Source organism: Sylvia atricapilla, chromosome 1, assembly GCF_009819655.1.
Source record: "Sylvia atricapilla isolate bSylAtr1 chromosome 1, bSylAtr1.pri, whole genome shotgun sequence".
In the NCBI taxonomy this organism is placed as follows: Eukaryota; Metazoa; Chordata; class Aves; order Passeriformes; family Sylviidae; genus Sylvia; species Sylvia atricapilla.
This window is the reverse complement of record NC_089140.1, coordinates 132,076,163-132,081,582: the sequence shown is the minus strand read 5'-3', so window position 1 is coordinate 132,081,582 and position 5,420 is coordinate 132,076,163. Positions and strand designations below refer to the sequence as shown.

At 44.4% G+C, this 5,420-nt stretch overlaps 1 long non-coding RNA gene across 1 annotated transcript; it reads left to right on the top strand.

Annotated features, from left to right (window-relative positions):
* Positions 1–255: 255 nt before the first annotated feature.
* Positions 256–4,846, top strand: LOC136370715 (uncharacterized). The gene is made up of 2 exons (XR_010745230.1): positions 256–2,862; positions 4,231–4,846. It is a non-coding gene; the product is annotated as an uncharacterized lncRNA (long non-coding RNA).
* The last annotated feature ends 574 nt before the right edge of the window (positions 4,847–5,420 follow it).

The following is a 5,420-nucleotide window of genomic DNA, read 5'->3' as shown; positions in this document are numbered from 1 at the left end:
CAGAGGAGCAGGTGCACAGCCACCTTCACACATCCCAGGGCACAGTGTGCTCATTCTGCACCATCCCTCTTGATTCCTGCAGGGAGAAATGGTGAAGGAAATAGGGCTCTGTACCTTTGGAAGACATGCAAATAGCTCAGCATTAGGCAATCAGATAGGAATGAGAATATAATAAAAACATAATGTATAAACTATGTATATTCTACTTGCAGGCCTCTGTCTAGCCAAGTATTTTCAAACATTCATATTAAATCTCCACCTTGTTGCTGATGGTGAGGGTATTTCATTTGGTTTCTTCAAAGTTCTGAGGACTGCGGCAGCATCCCTAAAACAGTTGCTCCCTAGCTGCATCTCAAAATAGTCTGATTAATCAACCTTACTCATGAGTGATGAACATTGTTCTTACAGGCAACTTTTGAGTTCATATCTAATATTGTAAGATCAGTGCAGGTACAGAAACAAACTGGATTTTCCCTGAGAAAACAGATACACCCAAAGCAAAGGCATGATGCCTTTTCCGAAAGAGATCTCAACAACTCAAGAATTTGCACACTTTTACAGTGTCACAAATGTACTTGAACACCACAGTGAAAGGAAATAAATGAGATTCAGGACCTATACAAACATGCAAATATGTATGTGACAGCCTCACCACCCAGACCTCTCAAACGCTCCTTTCAGTTAATGGATTGTTGAAAATCATTGCAGCCCTGTAAATGCAGCCAATTCCTGATGCTTCCCCCCCTCTCATACACCGAGGGTCAGAAATAAAGTTCTTTAGAGTCAATTCAGTTCTTAGTGACCTCTCTGCAAACTTACAGTTTTTCATAAGTTTCAGGAGCTTTCTCTAAACAAGGCAGACCAGCATCTAGCTTCCTTTCTCAGAAAGGTCAGTAGGAAGCAAAGAGCAGTGCTGATTTATCTTCATCACTTGGTGACAGCTTCTGTGAAGGCAGTTGCCATTTTACATTACTTTTTTTTTTCAGAATCAGGGAATGTGGTAACCTACAATTCATCATTTCTATGCCATTTATTTGTCGGGTATCCTGTCCTCCTTGGATACTTGTAACTGTTGACAAGATGTTTCCAAACATTTTGAAATTATTTTGGTGGAAAGTATCTTTGCATTGTACTGACAGGTGAATTGGAAGATTACCTGTAGGGACACTTCCAACTGTGTACTAACTCATATATATACCTAAATCCATCCATATACAAATTCATTTGAGGATTTAAATCCAAGGTAAAGGATTACTTACGCAGGACTCACTGACAGGTTAATTCTTTGGCTAAATTTGTAAATTTTATAAAAAACTAGACTACAAACAGACAGATGAGGAGATCACAGATTGTTTGATGAGGCAGAGAGAAAGGCCTTGTTAGATCTAGCAGCTCCAACTACTCTCCACTCAGTGATGGAAAACAGTAGCATTATCCACAATTCATGTTTTATCACTGGCACCAGACAGAGAGTCAGAATCTGACTCATTTTAGAACACGGGGGATGGGGGAGGGAACAAAAAAGAAAAGAATACTCTAAATGCATGCATCCTTCACTAAAGCCTTTCAGGTGGGTCAACATACAAGAGTGTCTTCAGGAGGAAGGGTATCTGTTGTTCCGAAAGAACAATCAGACCACAAAAGAGGTGAACAAAAGATCTCATTCCCTTGTGCAAAGCTTTAAGTTTGGCTTGCAAATCACAAGCCAAGGAAAGAAATAAAGATAGGTACAATATATTCCTAAAAATGTCGATAAATGTTTTATTCCAGAAAGGTTGTGATAATCAAAGGATCTTACTTTTGCTAAGTGGGGGGAAGGAAATTCAAAACCCTACAGAAGCACACAAAGGCTGCATAAAAATACACCCATATGCATATGATCATGTAGCCTGAGAATCAGCACAGAAAGGTATGTAACAAAATCACAACAGTCAGGATTTTAAGCAAGCAGCTTTTGGAAATGTAGCTCTTAACAGTAGGAGAGCACACAATAAAGTTGCCAGCTCTTCTTTTCTTCCCTCTGCAGGCTGTAAATTTGCAGAATCATCTCCTGGTCTCTGGGGAAATGCCCTTTGCTAGGCTGCCTTTCCTCATTTTCCTGTTCCCAGGAAAAAAAACAAAGACAAACAAACAAACAAAACCCCCAAAAAATAAAACCCAACACAAAGACCAACCAACAGTACTTCAGAACATCTCCATATTCTAGCAGCAGCCTGGCTAGCACCAAGTGTCACCACCACTGAGCCTTCCAGTCCTGACAGCATTCACCCACTGGTAAGAGCTATTCCTATGGATTTCCTGGGTTGTTGTTCCTGCTCTAGGTGAGGGCAACCCCCGAAAATCCTGCCATCCTCTTCTAGTATGGGGATAACCCTACCTTGTATTGGTCTGCATTTAATTAATTACATTTAAGCCCAAGAAAGAATAACCAAGCACTTGTGGAAAAAGGATGGGAGGGAAGAAGAACTCAAAGCTGTTTTAGAGCGGAAATAAAAGATATCTGGAGTAATTTTCTCCCCTCCCCATCCCTCCATTTCTTCTTCTCATGTAAGAAAGTAAAGTAAGAATGAGTGTAAATAAACATGCATATATGTACTTTCATATGCAAATGTTTCTAGCTCTACAAATGAGTTTTTGCTGCTGGCTGCCGCCTGACAGTCTGAGATAGTGAAAGTGCAAGTCATCGAACAAAAAGCTGTGAGGAAACCAACAGAGAAAATGCATCTGAAGAACAGGAAAGCTGCTTAAAGCCTAGGTTTTAAAGAGACCGAGTTCCTTGGTCAAAGCTGCAATAAGCAAGACAAAATAGAACATTCCACAATGGGGGAAAAGTGCAGGAAATGTAAGACTAGAAGACAGCAGGTGAGTATCTGTTTAAGACGCAGCATATGCAAAGGTGAGTAATCTCTAATTCCTTGGATCTGTTTCAAATGGCAGCATTCACGAAATCCAGAGGAGAGGAAATGGTGTTTGGGTAAAATAGCCCACTTGAAGGGGAAAGAGTGCAGCGTCTATTGATGCATGGGGCTGTTAGTAAACAAAAACTGTGGTTAGGGGCAATTAGGGTGTTGCAATGTTCTGTTCACTCCAAAACCAAAAATAATGGAAAGGACAGAATGGAAAGCCTGATGTTTTCCTTCCACAAAACTATTAATGCTGCCTACAGCATTGCAGCCTACTTCACACGGGGTTCCCCTGTATTTCCTGGAAATATCAAAAAGCAATACACACTTGTGCTTCATCTAATGCAGGCTCCACTCTGGGTTCTTTATGCACTTTTAAGGATTATAATTTTTCCTGTATCAGTTAATTTTTCATCATGTTACCAGAAAATATTCACGTACCTCTGAAAACGTATACTCTATATTTGGGTGGTTGCCATTTCAATGAGACTTTTCTACAAAATAAGGGGTTTTAGCTTATGTTAAAAATGAACTCTGTAACATAACTTGAAACAAGTTGCAGCAAATGCTGCGCCATCATACCATCTGTGTTCAAGTACAGCTCTAAAGCTCTCCTCCTATTGCTTCCTAAAGTGGAAAATAATGGTAAAAAATAAAAACAGATAAGATGAAGCATTGTGTACTGGAATACATTATGAACCTCAGCCTTACAATATTTGCTTCAAAACCCCCCCTCTGTACCTGTATACTCCAACGAAGCATAGTTTGGAAACCAAAGAGGAGGTTGATATTCGTCACATTTAAATCGAGCAAGTGATGCTCTCACCTGACACAGCTAGTAAATTCTGGTGAGCTTCACTCTACACAATATTGCCTATTTTGCTTTTTTTAGCTCTTTTCACAAGCCTTCCAACAAAACTCCATAGGAACATGAGTGAAATTCATTAAATCTTGGAGTTAATTGAAGGAACTAGAAGTGATGAGAAAATTTTTTTAATATCCCACTGTTAAATTAATGTCTAAGATAACAGAGGTCGATGGGCAAAACTTACATGGAGTAAAATATGCATTATGACAAACCCCAACGTACATCTTAGGCCACGAGGAAGGGCAGTAAGAAATCCAGAAACGAACCCTGCAGGTAAAATGACACCATGGAAGAACTAACTGCTCTTTACAGGATACAATGAAAAAAGCCAAGTTCTTAAAAAGTCAACTCTGTCATGAAGATCATAAAGTAGCACCTTTCTGATAGTCAGTCAAAACTCAGGATCGCTGTTTTGAAGATGAAAGTGACCCCATCCTGTTCACTTTATCCCGCTCTCAGGGGGCAAGGGAAACAAGGACCACGGGGGGAAGCTGTCCTGGAACTCCCTGGAATAGACAGAGTGCAGGCAGGAGCAGGAGGCAGCGCACCTGCGGGAGAACCTGTACGTGCTGTTTTCCCTGGTACCGAACCAACCTGTCCCGGCCACTCCAGAGCACAAACACATCCATTACTTCCTCCTGCTTTCCCAGAAGCAAGCCTCTCACTCTCCCTGCGCTGCTCCCCCACTCTGCCCCACCAGCAGACTGTCAGGAGGGCAGACAGAAACACAGGCCGGCCCTGCGGCGGGGCGCTTCCCGCGGGATCCCGGCCGCGAGCGGAGCGAGTCCCGCAGAACCGGCGGGAGCCGCCCGGGGCCGCGCAGCCCGGGAACATCCCGGCACATGACCTCAGCCCGAGCCTCTCCGGCAGGTTCGACCCAGCGGAACACGGCCGGCAGCTGGCCGGGGCCTCCGGCAGGCACGGGAGCAGCCTGCAGCAATTCCCCGGGAGGGAATCCCCCTCCCACTCTGGAGATGCTCCTGGCCCATGGTGCTGCCAGATAGAACATGAATCAAGAAGAGAACCTTTATCCTATCTGGCCCTTTTGAAAAAATATATCGAGGTGTTTTCTCCATCTTATTGTTCTCCATTTTATTTCTAATCCTGTGAGACAGTGCTGATGCCAGGAGAAAGTGCTGATCTCCCAGCCTAGGAGGAAGCAGGAGAGGTCAGGACACTGCATACTTGAGACAGTGATTCAAGCTGGGGCATGATGTTCAGAAAGGGGACAAGTGAATGCCGACTTCGAAGACCTTTAGGAAACAGGGTGGGTTTTTTTTCAGAAAATGAAAAAGCATTTCTAACAACAGCAATGTTTATTAATACTCTTCCTACTCCTGTCAGCAAGTTCTCATCAACGTTTGGGTGGTGCTGTCCGAAATGCCCGCTTGCCTTTCCAAGGGAGAGGCTTCCAGAGGGACCGTCCTGCGCCCGCAGAGCCGCTGGGCGCCCATCCGCCAGCCCCGGGAGAGTCTCGCAGGGCCCCGCGGCCATCCCCCGGCTCCCATCCTCTTCTGGACCTCGTTTCTACCCCCCAGGCTGTGTGGCGCCCCGGGGCAGGATGAGGCTCCGGGGCGCGGTTCCATGCGGAGCCGTCCCGCAGCCTGGCGTGTGCCGGGGCAGTCCCGGCGCCCCCGTACCCCGGGGGC